The sequence below is a fragment of the Brachionichthys hirsutus genome, chromosome 6 (genome assembly GCF_040956055.1).
Source record: "Brachionichthys hirsutus isolate HB-005 chromosome 6, CSIRO-AGI_Bhir_v1, whole genome shotgun sequence".
Classification (NCBI taxonomy): Eukaryota; Metazoa; Chordata; class Actinopteri; order Lophiiformes; family Brachionichthyidae; genus Brachionichthys; species Brachionichthys hirsutus.
Genome location: NC_090902.1, coordinates 15,711,368 through 15,729,819, shown reverse-complemented (window position 1 = coordinate 15,729,819; position 18,452 = coordinate 15,711,368).

The window sequence follows — 18,452 nt, the reverse complement described above, 5'->3', positions numbered from 1 at the left end:
ACTAAAGTTGTGTTGTGGATGTGATTTCAGTTTTTGCAGCTCGACTGTGTAACACTGAGAGTCTGGTGGAGGAGCTGATGAAGCAGACCTCGGGTCAGATTAATGTCCACATCCAGCGCCTAATGCTTATTAACATGTAATAGCTGGTTAATCATATCTATATCTGCTGTTGTTCCTCAGAGGTCCTTGTCTCCAACAGTTCATCTCGGTCTGAAGCATCCGAGCTGGAGGGGCTGAACACAAGCTCACATGGTGATCAAACTGATTGATCGGTAACAATCTATAAGCTGCCAACAGTGCATTCGAATGATATCAGTTCTCAGCTTGTATTAATGCTTGACACATGTTGGTGGAGAAGAGACTGCATTCACGCTTACAGAAACCAAACGGATCGATCAGGAGCTTGAGTGATCACTCGATCACCGCAGAGTAATCAATTACTGCTTTTTTTCAGTTTTCTACAGTCGACTGAACTCCATGGATGAAAAACTGAACGCTTCAGCTGAAAGACGTCAAATCAGTGTGATACATGTTCATTTATTCATTCATTCATTCATTCATTCATTCATTCATTCATTCATTCAGTTGCATGTTCGGTGTCATTTGATTGGGATATTGATTTCAGATCAGGTATCAGAGCTCAGCAGCAGACTGAACTCCAGCCAAGTTCACCTCCACCTGGATGATCTGACGAGAAGCGTTGCAGGTCGGTCACACAAAGGTGTCGGATTACACAAAGGTGTCGGATTACACAAAGGTGTCGGATTACACAAAGGTGTCGGATCACACAAAGGTGTCTCCGGAAACGTGTTTGTCTCATATTGACCAGTTCTGTCAACCAGTGCGCATGAAAACACTTAACTCCGAAATTTCGGTACAAACACTCTTTACTGCGCATGTCTGTGACGTCAGCTATACGCGCTTCTGTTATTCCCGGAAGCTAGTTGTAGCAGAGTGAGCGAAAGAACATGGCGGGTGCAAGACAGAATGGATTTGTGGCTTTAAAATCGACACTATCAAACACAAAAGTGCGGTCTGGATGACAGCGCAGCTCCGTTCGGATGAGTTAACGCAAAGTAGGTTGTGGGTTGTTTTTGGAACGTAACCCCCGTGGAAAATGAGGGACTACTGTATATAAATGTATTTGAGATGAGGACTGCAGTTCATCTGATATATTTTGATCTCATTCAGATAATTATGATTATAGATATATATAAACTATTTTTATTTAATTTCTTTTTTTCTGATTTTGTCTTCAGCTCAGTCTGATCAACTTTCCTTGATGGAATCCAGACTGACAAACAGCCTCAACAAGACTGCAGGTAGTTATATTTATGTGACATTTTTATCACAATTTATATATATTAATATAGCAGTATAATTAAATGTGGTTCCTGATCAGCTGTGGAGGCCAAACTGAGATCCACTGAGAGACAGATGAGGCAGCTGGACGATCACACTGCAGGTGACATCTTTAAATGTTCCATTATTTTCCTTCTCATCAAACATGAAACATTTCCTGTTCAGTTCTGGAGGTGAGACAGAGTGTCAGTAAGAAACAGTTGGAAGACTTGAAGACTGAAAACGCAGGTAACAAACAGGAAGTGTTGCTTTTAAATTAATTGTTATAATGTAAATGCTAAATTTATAGTTTTTGTATTTAAAATGTCTAATTTTCTGCTGATTTTGCGGTTTCAGTTCAATCCCTGCATCTTTCTGCCATGGAGTCGAGCCTGAGTGACAGACACAGCAACATTACAGGTAGATTTATATTTACCGTATTTTCCGGATTATAAGTCGCGGTTTTTGTCATAGTTTGGTCGGGGGTGCGACTTATATATGTTTTTTTTTACAAAATCTGTGAGCGCAGAGACAGTAGCCTACACATTTCTATAACAGGTGTTACAGGGAACTCTGTGACCCGTCAGAATCTGTCGCGGTTTCTGGAGGTTCATATTTATCTGTCACACCTGTTATCTAAAAACACAAATTAGAAGGGCTGATTGAAAATGGCGCCGAAAAGAAAGTCATATTCCGCGGCTTACAAGCTTCAGATAGTGAAATATGGAGCCGAAAACGGCAATCGAGCAGCAGAAAGAAAGTTTGGAGTGAGCGAAAAACTTGTAAGGGACTGGCGAAAAGCGGAGGTTACGCTTACTGAAATGAAGAAAACAAAGAAAGCTAATCGCGGGCGACAAGCTAGGTGGCCACAGTTGGAGGAACGAGTTCACGCATGGGTGCTTGAACAACGTGCTTCTGGAAGAGGTTTGTCAACGGTGCAGTTGCGTCTCCGCGCCCAGGTGGTTGCCAGGGAGGTGAATATAAACGGCTTTGCGGGAGGACCTTCTTGGTGTTACCGCTTCATGCAACGCAAACGCCTCTCTATCAGAGCTAGGACGACACTGTCCCAAAAACTGCCAGCGGACTTCCAAGCCAAGGTTGACAGTTTCCGCGCGTTCATTGAAAAGCATGTAAGTGATCACAACGTGACACCGGATCATATTATTAACATGGACGAGGTCCCCCTCACTTTTGACATCCCCATGGGCCGAAGTGTTGCAGAGAAAGGGCAAAAAAGTGTGAATATCGTTACAACTGGTCATGAGAGATCACACTTCACAGTGGTGCTGGCATGTTGTGGAGACAGATCAAAACTGCCACCGATGGTCATTTTCAAACGAAAAACCATGCCAAAAATCCAATCCTCCTCAGTTGAAGTCGCCGTGAACGAGAAAGGGTGGATTGATCAAGAAATGATGAACTTGTGGCTTACAAAGTGCTACAATAAGCGACCGGATGGCTTCTTTAGAGCACGCAAAGCTCTGCTTGTGATGGATAGCATGAGAGCGCACATCACACCACAGTTAAAAAATAAATTAAAAGTTCTCAACTCCATACCTGCCATCATCCCTGGAGGCTTAACCAAAATACTCCAGCCACTTGATATCTCCGTGAATAGGAGCTTTAAGTCAGTTTTGCGTAACCTGTGGGAGCAGTGGATGACGGATGGAGAGCACAGCATCACGGCAACCGGGAGAATGCGCCATGCAACTTTCCTGGAAGTCATTGAATGGATCGACAAAGCATGGGCTTCAGTGACAACCGCAACCATCCTGTCGGGATTCAGAAAGGCTGGAATAATTGGAACTGCAACTGACGACGAGTCTGATGTAAGCGACGTAGAAGAGGAAGCGGCGTCTTGTCTACCTGCCGAGTTGGGGGAGTTGTTCAAAAGTGACACCGAGGATGAAGATTTCCTTGGATTTCGTGATTCGGAGTAAAACCTGATATTTTGGTAAACGTGTTAGCATGTTCTTTGTGCTATATGTTGTTTGGTGTTGGATTTTATCAAATAAATTTTCCCCAAAAATGCGACTTATCCTCCAGTGCGACCTATATATGGTTTTTTCTTCTTAATTATGCATTTTTTGGCTGGTGAGACCTACAATCCGGAGCGACGTATAATCCAAAAAATACGGTATATAACATCATATTTCTATCTATTTAGCCTTTATTCATGAATCTGATTGATTTGGACATTACCAAAAAGTTCAACCTAGACTCATAGCTTTCTTTGACAGGTCTGGAGTTCCGACAGAGATCCACTGAGACACGCCTGGAACAGCTGGAGAATCACAACGCAGGTCAAATCTAAGATTGTCTTTGATCTTCCTTACCTCCGCCAAGGAAATCGTTTTTATTGTATTTTAATTTACATAGAACCTAAAGATGAACTGGATTTATAGTCATGTGAATATCAACTATAAAATTCAGAGAAAGCGTTTTAAAAGAAAGAAGCATGAATCTCGTGGGGCTTCGAACATGGCTCCCTGAGGAACGCCTCATTTTATAGTAGATGTTTGTGTTTTCACTTCAGTCTGATCAACTTTCCTTGATGGAGTCCAGACTGAGATGCGTCAGCAATAACAGTGCAGGTCTAGTCCTGCTCTAATAAATATTTATGTCAATATGTCAATGAAATCTGATTGATCAGCTCTGGATTAACGATCAGACTGATCGTTAATCATTAGTAAACAATCACATTTAATGTTATGGGGGTCCGCCTTGGGGCCAATGAGAAGCAGCTGGAAGATCAGAAGACAGAAAACGCCGGTAACAAAAAGTTTAATGACTCGCTATTTATCAATCAGCTGCCTGATAAATAGCAGCCGACACATCTGCCTTCTTCCCCAGATGTTCCTAATCTCCCGGATGTTTTCTGTTGCAGACAGACTGACTGCTTTTATTTGATCTTTCAGAGCTGCAGGTCCGACTGGCGGCTGGTGACGCTGCGATCGTCCAGCTGAAGACGGACAAACAAGGTTCATTACTCTGCTCACTGTACCAAGTACCTGGCCCGGGGATCAGAACGGATGTCAACCGGACGCGACCCCTGACCTCTTCCTGTCTGCAGATCAGTCGTCTCTGCTGACCGAAGTTGTCTCCAGGCTGGAAGCTGCTGAAAGCCGCGGCTCAGGTGAGACACGGCGCCTGCTTGCTGCTCGTCACACCTGTGTGACCCACCTGTGTGACCCACCTGTGTGACCCACCTGTGTGACCCACGCTGTGTGACCCACGCGTGTGACCCACCTGTGTGACCCACGCTGTGTGACCCACCTGTGTGACCCACCTGTGTGACCCCGCTGTGTGACCCACCTGTGTGACCCACCTGTGTGACCCACCTGTGTGACCCACGCTGTGTGACCCACGCGTGTGACCCACCTGTGTGACCCACGCTGTGTGACCCACGCTGTGTGACCCACCTGTGTGACCCACCTGTGTGACCCACCTGTGTGACCCCGCTGTGTGACCCACCTGTGTGACCCACCTGTGTGACCCACGCTGTGTGACCCACGCGTGTGACCCACCTGTGTGACCCACCTGTGTGACCCACGCTGTGTGACCCACCTGTGTGACCCACGCTGTGTGACCCACGCTGTTGACGTGCTTCAGTGCTGCATTCTGGACTGAACCGAACCGACGCCGTGCTGGCGACACACCTGGAAGGTAATCTTAGAGATGGGAAAAGCTGAACAGTTTCTGGAATTCAGTAGAACTTTGTGAATAAAATAAATCCCTCGTTTTTTATTTAATTTTATTCTCTGAAGAGACGGCGGTCCGACCGAGAGCCGGCGAGAAACAGCTGGAAGACCCGAGGACAGACAACGCAGGTGACGGAAGGGTTTGATCCACTTACCTGACGCCTTGACATTTATCTCAGGCGCTTCCAGATGTTGTCGGAACCGTTTTCTGAGATCCTGAACATTTTCGGAATGACAACACATGAAATGTCGCTTCATTCAAGTTTAGTGGGAATGAGTGAATATTTGCCGCCATGCTGGGACTCTGAAGGTGAAACGTTCCCCCCCAGGTGAGCTGAAGGTGGCGTTCTCAGCCGGATTGACTGATTCTGGGTCCGTCGGACCGTTTGACGAGGAGCGGACTCTGATCTTCTCCAAACCCATCACCAACGTTGGCCGAGCGTACAACCAGACTACAGGTGAAACGCCGGCGCGCCCCTCACTGAGAAAACAGAATCCTGATCGTTGGAGATTCAGCTTCATCAGGCGGTGATGAAAGTTGAATGGGTTCTGTTGTCATAGCGACCGTCATCTTGACGTCCCTCGTGCGTGCATGGAGTTTGACCACGGGTTATTTTAACCTGCTCTGTGTCTGTCAGGTGTGTTCACAGCGCCTGTCAGAGGACTTTACTTCTTCAGCTTCACAGCTGCAGATTACCTCAAAGGCTACATGGGCATCTACCTGTACAGAAACGATCAGCCAATCCTCTCCAACCTGGACCTCAACGACCACGGCGGCTACGCCTCCATGTCCAACGGCGTGGCTCTGCAGCTGGAGGACGCCGACGAGATCCGTCTCAGTCTGCCGGCCAGCTACCGGCTCTACGACGACTCCCGAAACTTCAGCGTTTTCTCCGGGTTCCTGCTGTTCGCTCTCTGACGGACCGGCGGCGGCGGGAGGGCGGGCCTGCTTGGATAGCGTGGCGTCTGAGCACGAGGCCGAAACATAAGCAATCATTATTTCTGTTAGTCTGAAACTGTCTAAAGAGAACAAATTAAAAACACGTACAAGTCGTAAATATCCAACGTTTGCAGAACTAAAGGTTCACGATTCCCAAACGATCGGCTGTCATCGACAGAAGACTTGTAAAAGAAAAAATCACGGGAAATCGTGATACTATTTACGATTATTTTGTTGTTGGGCGAGACTGGTCCGTCCACAAAAACACCCCGCCTCTGAACGACCTTCCGTTCCTGAGATATGACAAAATTAAACCTTTACACGTCCATAACGTCGTCACCGTAAGTCACACCCACTTTCCCGTCACGTCAGTTCCAGCCACATATGTCATCTATAAGTGTGCCAAGTTACAAGTTGTTACGACATTTGTGTGCATATTTATGCTTTTTGTCAACTTCAGACGCTCACTGAAGCGGCCGCGTTCGCCCTCCTGTGGCTGTTTCTGGAATAACACCAGAAATGTTCCAAACATTTGAAATCGAAATATCGCGTGAACCGGACGTTGTAGAGACTTGAGAAGTGGGTCTACCCTACATAATTCGGCCACGCTGAACACGCCGGTCCAACCCACGCCTCTGTACGACCTTTCGTTCCTGAGATATGACCGAATTAAACCTTTACACGTCCATAACGTCGTCACTGGAAGTCACACCCACTTTTCCGTCACGTCACTTCCAGCCACATATGTCATCTATAAGTGTGCCAAGTTACAAGTCGTTAAGTGAGCAAGTCATTACGAAGGTATCGAACGATGGGCTGCGCTCTTCAACTCGTGTTTGTGGGTCGTCTTCTGCGTTGCAAAAGCAATCGCCCCTTACGCCTAGGATAGGCGCTCGGGCCTAAATATATAAATAGAATAAACAAGAAACGGTCAATGTCTGTCAACGTCACAAAAGGCTTTTTACGTACAAAAATGCAACCATTGAGCATTACAAACTTCTTGTTTTGTCGGGTATTCAGCCAAGACTTTTCTAAACTCTTCGAGTGCCGTTCACATCGAAAGACGTTTTTTTCTAACCCAAACATTCACTGCCAACATTGAAATCTGCCTCTCTTCAAAGGCCAATAATAGGACACACTTTCTTGTTCCGAGAAGAGACTTTAATCTTTCATTTGGTCGGTTTGGTGTGTGCATATTCATAGTAGAGAATATTATGTGGGGCTTGGAATATCGGGAAAATGTGCAAAGACTGGGGCACTCAATGAGTTAATATAATAGTTTTGTTTCTCTACCCAATAAAATGGTTTTTGCAAAATCCTGTAAATGTTTTAATTGAAGAGATGCTCAGTCTAGAATATGAAAAGAAATGCTAATCACTCACAAGGATGGAATGCGCTGAACTTCTTGGTTCTTGCAGATATTATCATATAATCTGTGGGAATATCATCAGGCATGAAATTTAAGAACACTATTGATTAGCCGGCTGTTCTCCAAACTGAATGTGTGAATTGGAAACACACGCCCATCATGTTCTATTTATCTTGGGAGCATCTCATGCTGTCCACACGGCCTGTACTGTTTCCAGGCGACGCGCCAGACATTGCTAGCAAACATTAGCTTATCCGGTAACATTGAGACGACGCTCAACGGTAGGTTTTTATGTAGTAGTGAGAGTTATCTTGTAGCCACCGCTAGGCGGCGAGGAGCTGGTATTTAACGATACGTAGTTGTCCCAGTTTCTTTGTGAATGTAGTAGGTTTTACTTTGTGTTATCCTTTTTGTTTAAGCTAACAAGCTAGCTGATGCAAGATTAAAGCTGTTTTTTTTTTAACAAACTACGATATATTTAGCCTATATAACCCGCTACTCTCCGCCTTATTTGACATATTCACATATTTGCATTGGTGTAGCGATAAGCTAAACCGCTAAGCTAGTTGAGGCGGTCTCAGGAGTGGGATGCAGCGTGGTTGCCTGACAACTAAACCTTAAAGAGACAGTAACATCTTCTCCGCTGTCGGCGGCGCGACGACGTGCAGCGGCTCCTATCTAATACCGAACTTACGTCACTGATATGTGGCTGGCGTCGTTCTGTCATGTGTTTTTGACCTGAATGAATTATTATTGTCATCTTTAGCACGTCGGTTCTTGAGGCGAGACAGCTGAAAACCTTTTTTAAGTAGTCTGTGTAGTACGGTGGCCCTGAAGTGCAAAACACAACAGCAAATCGTAGCGAACACAGTAAAAAAGGAATCGCGCAAACAAGAAAATAAATCACGGAAACAAAAAAAGTTATCATGCAAACAAAAAAAAGACATCACGTGAACAAAAAAAAGTGATTATGCAAACAAAAAAGGTCCTACCGATAATTGTAGATACCTGCCGTGACCAGGGTCTTGATGCTGATTGGACAGAAGCACTGTCAATCTTTCTGACTGGAGTGAAAGGTTTCTTTTAATTTAGTACCAGGTAAGAGAACCGGGTCAGAGACTAGAGTCAACTATTGCTTCATAAGCGTGTCCCGCATCAAAATAATTCCTGATCATCTCTTCGGTGTCAGCCGTAATTACATATAAACTTTCCTCAGAAAGACAATCCAATCAGCATCCAGAGCCCGGTCACGCCCGGTACCTACCTTTCCCGGTAGGACCTTTCCTTGTTTGAGTTATTTCTTTTTGTGTGTGTGTGTTTTTTCTTGTTAGCGTAATATCATTTTTTGGTGTGTGTCTCTTCTTGTTTGTGTGATCCCTATTTTATGGTGTGCGCTATGATTTGTTGTGTTTTGCACTTCAGGGCCACCGTAGTTCTTCCATCATTTCACGCTCCGTTTATAAACGCTGTCTGCAGTAGTGATGAACTGGAACAACCAGGCCAGTTTGGGGACGGATGACGAGCTGGAGAACTTTCTTTTTTTTTCACTTAAATTTTATTTCAGTTTTTTAACAGCAACATAGCATTTAATACTAATATTATTTTCCACATGATACACAATACAACACAGCATCAAGACAACATACACACATCCAGACCCAACACGCCCTAAACCAGCCACCCCCAGACCAACACGCCCTAAACCAGCCACCCCCAGACCAACACGCCCTAAACCAGCCACCCCCAGACCAATACGCCCTAAACCAGCCACCCCCAGACCAACACGCCCTAACCCAGCCACCCCCACACCAACACGCCCCAGACCAGCCACCCCCACACCAACACGCCCCAGACCAGCCACCCCCAGACCAACACGCCCTAAACCAGCCACCCCCACACCAACACGCCCTAACCCAGCCACCCCCACACCAACACGCCCCAGACCAGCCACCCCCACACCAACACGCCCCAGACCAGCCACCCCCAGACCAACACGCCCTAAACCAGCCACCCCCACACCAACACGCCCCAGACCAGCCACCCCCACACCAACACGCCCTAAACCAGCCACCCCCACACCAACACGCCCTAACCCAGCCACCCCCACACCAACACGCCCCAGACCAGCCACCCCCACACCAACACACCCTAAACCAGCCACCCCCACACCAACACGCCCTAACCCAGCCACCCCCACACCAACACGCCCCAGACCAGCCACCCCCAGACCAACACGCCCTAAACCAGCCACCCCCACACCAACACGCCCTAACCCAGCCACCCCCAGACCAACACGCCCTAAACCAGCCACCCCCACATCAACACGCCCTAAACCAGCCACCCCCAGACCAACACGCCCTAAACCAGCCACCCCCACACCAACACGCCCTAAACCAGCCACCCCCAGACCAACACGCCCTAAACCAGCCACCCCCACACCAACACGCCCTAAACCAGCCACCCCCAGACCAACACGCCCTAACCCAGCCACCCCCAGACCAACACGCCCTAAACCAGCCACCCCCAGACCAACACGCCCTAAACCAGCCACCCCCACACCAACACGCCCTAACCCAGCCACCCCCAGACCAACACGCCCTAAACCAGCCACCCCGACACCAACACGCCCTAACCCAGCCACCCCCACACCAACACGCCCCAGACCAGCCACCCCCACACCAACACGCCCTAAACCAGCCACCCCCACACCAACACGCCCTAACCCAGCCACCCCCACACCAACACGCCCTAACCCAGCCACCCCCACACCAACACGCCCCAGACCAGCCACCCCCACACCAACACGCCCTAACCCAGCCACCCCCACACCAACACGCCCCAGACCAGCCACCCCCACACCAACACGCCCCAGACCAGCCACCCCCAGACCAACACGCCCTAAACCAGCCACCCCCACACCAACACGCCCCAGACCAGCCACCCCCACACCAACACGCCCTAAACCAGCCACCCCCAGACCAACACGCCCTAAACCAGCCACCCCCACACCAACACGCCCTAACCCAGCCACCCCCACACCAACACGCCCTAACCCAGCCACCCCCACACCAACACGCCCCAGACCAGCCACCCCCACACCAACACGCCCTAACCCAGCCACCCCCACACCAACACGCCCCAGACCAGCCACCCCCACACCAACACGCCCCAGACCAGCCACCCCCAGACCAACACGCCCTAAACCAGCCACCCCCACACCAACACGCCCTAACCCAGCCACCCCCACACCAACACGCCCCAGACCAGCCACCCCCACACCAACACGCCCCAGACCAGCCACCCCCAGACCAACACGCCCTAAACCAGCCACCCCCACACCAACACGCCCCAGACCAGCCACCCCCACACCAACACGCCCTAAACCAGCCACCCCCACACCAACACGCCCTAACCCAGCCACCCCCACACCAACACGCCCCAGACCAGCCACCCCCACACCAACACACCCTAAACCAGCCACCCCCACACCAACACGCCCTAACCCAGCCACCCCCACACCAACACGCCCCAGACCAGCCACCCCCAGACCAACACGCCCTAAACCAGCCACCCCCAGACCAACACGCCCTAAACCAGCCACCCCCACACCAACACGCCCTAACCCAGCCACCCCCAGACCAACACGCCCTAAACCAGCCACCCCCACACCAACACGCCCTAACCCAGCCACCCCCAGACCAACACGCCCTAAACCAGCCACCCCCACATCAACACGCCCTAAACCAGCCACCCCCAGACCAACACGCCCTAAACCAGCCACCCCCACACCAACACGCCCTAAACCAGCCACCCCCAGACCAACACGCCCTAAACCAGCCACCCCCACACCAACACGCCCTAAACCAGCCACCCCCAGACCAACACGCCCTAAACCAGCCACCCCCAGACCAACACGCCCTAAACCAGCCACCCCCAGACCAACACGCCCTAAACCAGCCACCCCCACACCAACACGCCCTAACCCAGCCACCCCCAGACCAACACGCCCTAAACCAGCCACCCCCACACCAACACGCCCTAACCCAGCCACCCCCAGACCAACACGCCCTAAACCAGCCACCCCCACATCAACACGCCCTAAACCAGCCACCCCCAGACCAACACGCCCTAAACCAGCCACCCCCACACCAACACGCCCTAAACCAGCCACCCCCAGACCAACACGCCCTAAACCAGCCACCCCCACACCAACACGCCCTAAACCAGCCACCCCCAGACCAACACGCCCTAAACCAGCCACCCCCAGACCAACACGCCCTAAACCAGCCACCCCCAGACCAACACGCCCTAAACCAGCCACCCCCACACCAACACGCCCTAACCCAGCCACCCCCAGACCAACACGCCCTAAACCAGCCACCCCGACACCAACACGCCCTAACCCAGCCACCCCCACACCAACACGCCCCAGACCAGCCACCCCCACACCAACAAGCCCTAAACCAGCCACCCCCACACCAACACGCCCTAACCCAGCCACCCCCACACCAACACGCCCCAGACCAGCCACCCCCACACCAACACGCCCTAACCCAGCCACCCCCACACCAACACGCCCCAGACCAGCCACCCCCACACCAACACGCCCCAGACCAGCCACCCCCAGACCAACACGCCCTAAACCAGCCACCCCCACACCAACACGCCCTAACCCAGCCACCCCCACACCAACACGCCCCAGACCAGCCACCCCCACACCAACACGCCCTAAACCAGCCACCCCCACACCAACACGCCCTAACCCAGCCACCCCCACACCAACACGCCCCAGACCAGCCACCCCCACACCAACACGCCCTAAACCAGCCACCCCCACACCAACACGCCCTAAACCAGCCACCCCCACACCAACACGCCCTAACCCAGCCACCCCCACACCAACACGCCCCAGACCAGCCACCCCCAGACCAACACGCCCTAAACCAGCCACCCCCACACCAACACGCCCTAACCCAGCCACCCCCACACCAACACGCCCCAGACCAGCCACCCCCACACCAACACGCCCCAGACCAGCCACCCCCAGACCAACACGCCCTAAACCAGCCACCCCCACACCAACACGCCCTAACCCAGCCACCCCCACACCAACACGCCCCAGACCAGCCACCCCCACACCAACACGCCCTAAACCAGCCACCCCCACACCAACACGCCCTAACCCAGCCACCCCCACACCAACACGCCCCAGACCAGCCACCCCCACACCAACACGCCCCAGACCAGCCACCCCCAGACCAACACGCCCTAAACCAGCCACCCCCACACCAACACGCCCCAGACCAGCCACCCCCACACCAACACGCCCTAAACCAGCCACCCCCACACCAACACGCCCTAACCCAGCCACCCCCACACCAACACGCCCCAGACCAGCCACCCCCACACCAACACGCCCTAAACCAGCCACCCCCACACCAACACGCCCTAAACCAGCCACCCCCAGACCAACACGCCCTAAACCAGCCACCCCCACACCAACACGCCCCAGACCAGCCACCCCCACACCAACACGCCCCAGACCAGCCACCCCCACACCAACACGCCCTAAACCAGCCACCCCCAGACCAACACGCCCTAAACCAGCCACCCCCACATCAACACGCCCTAAACCAGCCACCCCCACACCAACACGCCCTAAACCAGCCACCCCCAGACCAACACGCCCTAAACCAGCCACCCCCAGACCAACACGCCCTAAACCAGCCACCCCCACACCAACACGCCCCAGACCAGCCACCCCCACACCAACACGCCCTAAACCAGCCACCCCCACACCAACACGCCCTAAACCAGCAGGCCCTCCACACCAGGGCGTGCCAAAGACGGTAGGGTACGAAAGCGGTGCCAGTCCTGTCCCTCCACCAAAGACAGAAAAACTAACATCAATTGTGACAAGTGTGAAAAATACATCTGTCTTGAGCACACGCACTGTAGAATGCTGTGATGCATGTATCTGAACACTCCACACACACACACACACACACACACACACACATACACACACACACACACACACGCAGTCAGTCACCAATACAGGGTGAGAAAAAACACTGTTCCATGTTCCATGTTCTAAATAATGTTTTATTGCTTGATTTATTGATTTATTTCCATAATAGTTCTAAAACCCACAAAGCAGTTTTCTCAGTAAAGTGTCTTCATATATTACCCTGTTATGGTCAGATTGTATAATTATTTACCAATTTTCAGCATGAGTGAATATAATCCTATTTTCGAGTGAAGAAAATAGGTATATTGTGTTTTAGGGCCAAATAATATAATGTTTGATATGGGGACTGTGGTTATGAGCTAATAAGTTAGTGGTTGAATGGACGAACGGACCCGGTTAACACCAAATGAAGATAAATAAATAAGCACTGCATCAGGGTTTCTTAAGGAGAGAAGGGCAAAGGTGGCTGAGGAGGAAGCAAGTTTAGAACAAGACCCTCCCTACATGGAAGTGAAGGTGTGTAGCACGGGGGCCGTTAGATTGTGGATACGCTGCCATTTAACGATGGAAAAATAAAGAAACAAGGTAACTGTGGGACTGATATCATCAACTGGTAAAACGCATTGTTTAATAATCTTCATTTGCATTTGTAAATTAAGATTATATACGGGTCAATTAAATAGATCTTCTAATGACCGTCTCTTTGACTGACAGGCAAACCGCCACAGAGCCTACGGGGCCACGCTGAAGGAGAACGTCCCTCCGTCCCTCCCAAGCCACCGGCACTAGAGAAAGGTACATAATCAAATAAAAGGTTTTTGTCCCGTTTTTCACACATCAAACAAAGCAAAGACTAAAACGTGTTTTACTCACAAAGAAGGGGGATGTTGAGATTTGGTTCCACGTGGCTTGTTGTGTGTAATGCCAAATTCACATAAAAATATTAAAGATAAAGAAGTCTTTTTATGGAGGGGGGTCATGTGACTATATTCTTTGTGATTGCATTAAAGGCCTGCCATTCGAGCAACGTTTAAATCTCCTGTTGTGTGTGATTGTCAGAAGACGCCTCCTGCATGAGTCTCCCCCTCGGCCTCGAGTACGAGAGCACGAAACAGAGGCTGCAGCAGGAGCGCCGCGTGGGCTAACGGAGCTACCTGGCTCAGGTGATGATGAGCTTTATATTAGTTTGAGTTTGAAGGCAGATCTGGCTTCAAGTATTCTGGAAATCACTTGAGCCGGATACACATGAAGTGTTTTTGCCCCCAGAGCAGATGTTTTATGAATCTGGTGTTCAGAATTGAAACAAACGCATCGTATTTGTTGGGTATGTGAATCCACCATGTTCTAGTTCTCTCTGTAATGTTTTACGTCACAGAAGAAGCTATCTGCAGAGTCTGGACCATCGTTTCCCCTCAATAAGGGCAAGCCTGTCAAGGTAAGAGCTTTTGGTCGGTACGTTGGACAGAAAGGACAAGGACATAGTCGCTGTTTGCGTCTCACCTTCGCAGGAGCATCGGACACAGAAGGTTCCCGACAGAGGAGGAAGGAGCGCTACAGACGAGAACTGCAGGAGCAGATTGCCGAACGGCACGGGAACAAGAAGAGGTGATCCTTGTGAAACGAAGAACGGGAGTCATTGATCGGAGAAGCAGGGTGGCTGACCAATGACACGCAAGACGCTTGTTGATTATCCGATGTCTGCGGACACGTTTCACTCTTCAGAGCAAATAGATGCGGACCGTGTTTTTGTTCGTAGCTAAGTACAGCAAGGCTGAACAATCACATTTTAGTTTTATTTGTTTTAAACTCATTTTCATTTTGGTTACAAAAGGTGGACAGAATTTACCAAAAAAAGTACTGCTGAGGGGAGTGTGTGCTACGTGTTTATCTCCCAATGGGACGGACCGACGTCCAGAGGAGCAGCTAACACCGAGAAGACGGCTGACGGTTCTCTAACCCTGAGGTTTTATCCTGACTACTGTGATAACCTAGTGTACAAGTACAGGGATTAAACTAGCAGTTGCTGTTTTAGTAGAGTGAAGTTTAGAGTTGAGGTCATGTTCAGTATTTCTGTCTACAGATAGAAGTAGAAAGGGCCAGGAAGGCTGAGGAGAGGGCCGAGAGGAGGGCAGCGGAGGTCAAGGACGACTGGAGGGTCGCTGAGCAGAGGACAAGGAGTACTCCAGAGGTGGGCGGAGCCCCAGAGGAGGATGGAGGCGGGTTCACAGCGGAGCCACCAAGCTGGTGACGAAAGCACAAATCAGTTCAGAGACTATAAAGTAGGTGAAAACACAAAGTTGTTCTCAAGGAGCCAATCAGGTAGAAGCTGCTCAGTCACCTCTTCCTTGTTGCCCAAGGTCATTCTGAACACGATCCCTGAGGTCAGATGTCGCTCCACTAGCTCTGTGTAACTGTTCATGTTCTGCGTGAGCACGGTCACTGTAGACATGAACAAATGAACATTTGAGATAAACCAGTGTGTGTGAAGAATGAATATAATTAATTAGGCCCGAGCGCCTATACTAGGCGTAAGGGGCTATTGCTTTTGCAACGCAGAAGACGACAAGTTGACGAGCGCAGCTCGTCAACTCTCGACAAAGTTGACGAGCGCAGCTCGTCAACCCTCGGCATCCAACACACTCACGCACACACACACCGACACTCAACAGCACACACACACACACACCGACACTCAACAACACAAATGCACACACACAGACATCGACAAACACAGTTGACGAGCGCAGCGAGTCAACCATCGGGCGACCAACACACCCACGCCCACACCCACGACACTCAACAGCACACACACACACACCCCGACACTAAACAACACAGACACACAGACACACACACACACACAAACACGAGTTGACGAGCGAAGCTCGTCAACTCGTGTTTGTGTGCCCCCACAGGCGCGTAGCCCTCGTCGAGACCATTCCAAAAACGTATTTTGTGTAGAAATCGCATACTCAGAAAAAAAGTTATATTGTTTTTGCAAAAATTCTTTATTCTTTAGGCCCGAGCGCCTATTCTAGGCGTAAGGGGCTATTGCTTTTGCAACGCAGAAGACGACAAGTTGACGAGCGCAGCTCGTCAACTCTCGACAAAGTTGACGAGCGCAGCTCGTCAACCCTCGGCATCCAACACACTCACGCACTTCTTCTTCTTTGTTCTGCTGTTTAAACGGCAATTTGACCCCCTGAACATGCTCGAAAACTCACCAAACTTTGAACCAAGCTCAGAACCGGCGAAAAATTAATTATTTTATGTGTTTTAAAATTGGGCATGAAAAAGTGGCGCGCTAGCGCCACCTACAAAAATCACAATGCATTGTGCCTATGGGGGGTCCGACGCCAACTTTGTCGGACAGCCACGAAATTCGGTACACACATGCGTCAAGTCGGGGCAAAAAAAAAAAAGTATTATGGCCACGCCCCCAGACACACAGGAAGGCGGCCATATTGGATATAATTTTAAAAACTGCAGAGTCAGCGTTTGCACACACACACACTCCAATCCAAACCAAATTTTAAACACTTATTGACCCTTCCTACCTGGACACTTTAAAAGGGAAACTTTGACAATCAGCCTTACAGCGCCCCCTAGAGAACGATAACAAAAATTGAATGGGAATTAAAAAAACACTTTGCCAGAAATGATTGAAACTTACCAGAAAAGTCCCTCATGTGGTCCCGATCAAAAAACACAATCGTAACCACGTTGTTGTTTTTACGCTGTTGCCATGGCGATGGAAACCCCTCCTATGGGGAAGGGTCCGACGCCAACTTTGTCGGACAGCCACGAAATTCGGTACAGACATGCGTCATGTCAGGGCAAAAAAAAAATGTATTGTGGCCACGCCCCCAGACACACAGGAAGGCGGCCATATTGGATTGAAACTCCTGATGGCAGATGGCCATATAATCCAAATAACGATTTGACTAAACTGTGAGCTACTCATGCAGCTCAAATCTAAACACTTGCGAAGCACTCAGGACAAAAGCGGCGTGCGTCGGCGGGTCAGCTCAACGGCCTGTCGGCCGGCGAGGGCCTACAACGCCGCTTGCGGCTTTAATTCTTCTTTATTTTTCTTTTTCTTCTTTGTTCTGCTGTTTAAACGGCAATTTGACCCCCTGAACGTGCTCGAAAACTCACCAAACTTTGAACCAAGGTCAGAACCGGCGAAAAATTAATTATTTTATGTGTTTTAAAATTGGGCATGAAAAAGTGGCGCGCTAGCGCCACCTACAAAAATCACAATGCATTGTGCCTATGGGGGGTCCGACGCCAACTTTGTTGGACAGCCACGAAATTCGGTACACACATGCGTCAAGTCAGGGCAAAAAAAAATAATAATTATGGCCACGCCCCCAAACACACAGGAAGGCGGCCATATTGGATTGAAACTTAAAAACTGCTGAGTCAGCGTTTGCACACACACACACTCCAATCCAAACCAAATTCTAAACACTTATTGACCCTTCCTACCTGGACACTTTAAAAGGGAAACTTTGACAATCAGCCTTACAGCGCCCCCTAGAGAACGATAACAAAAATTGAATGGGAATTAAAAAAATACTTTGCCAGAAATGATTGAAACTGACCAGAAAAGTCCCTCATGTGGTCCCGATCAAAAAACACAATCGTAACCATGTTGTTGTTTTTACGCTGTTGCCATGGCGATGGCAACCCCTCCTATGGGGAGGGGTCCGACGCCAACTTTGTCGGACAGCCACGAAATTCGGTACAGACGTGCGTCATGTCAGGGCAAAAAAAAAAAAGGATTGTAGCCACGCCCCCAGACACACAGGAAGGCGGCCATATTGGATTGAAACTCCTGATGGCAGTTGCCATATAATCCAAATAGCGATTTGACTAAACTGTGAGCAACTCATGCAGCTCAAATCTAAACACTTGCGAAGCACTCAGGACAAAAGCGGCGTGCGTCGGCGGGTCAGCTCAACGGCCTGTCGGCCGGCGAGGGCCTACAACGCCGCTTGCGGCTTTAATTCTTCTTTATTCTTTATTTTTCTTCTTTGTTCTGCTGTTTAAACGGCAATTTGACCCCCTGAACATGCTCGAAAACTCACCAAACTTTGAACCAAGCTCAGAACCGGCGAAAAATTA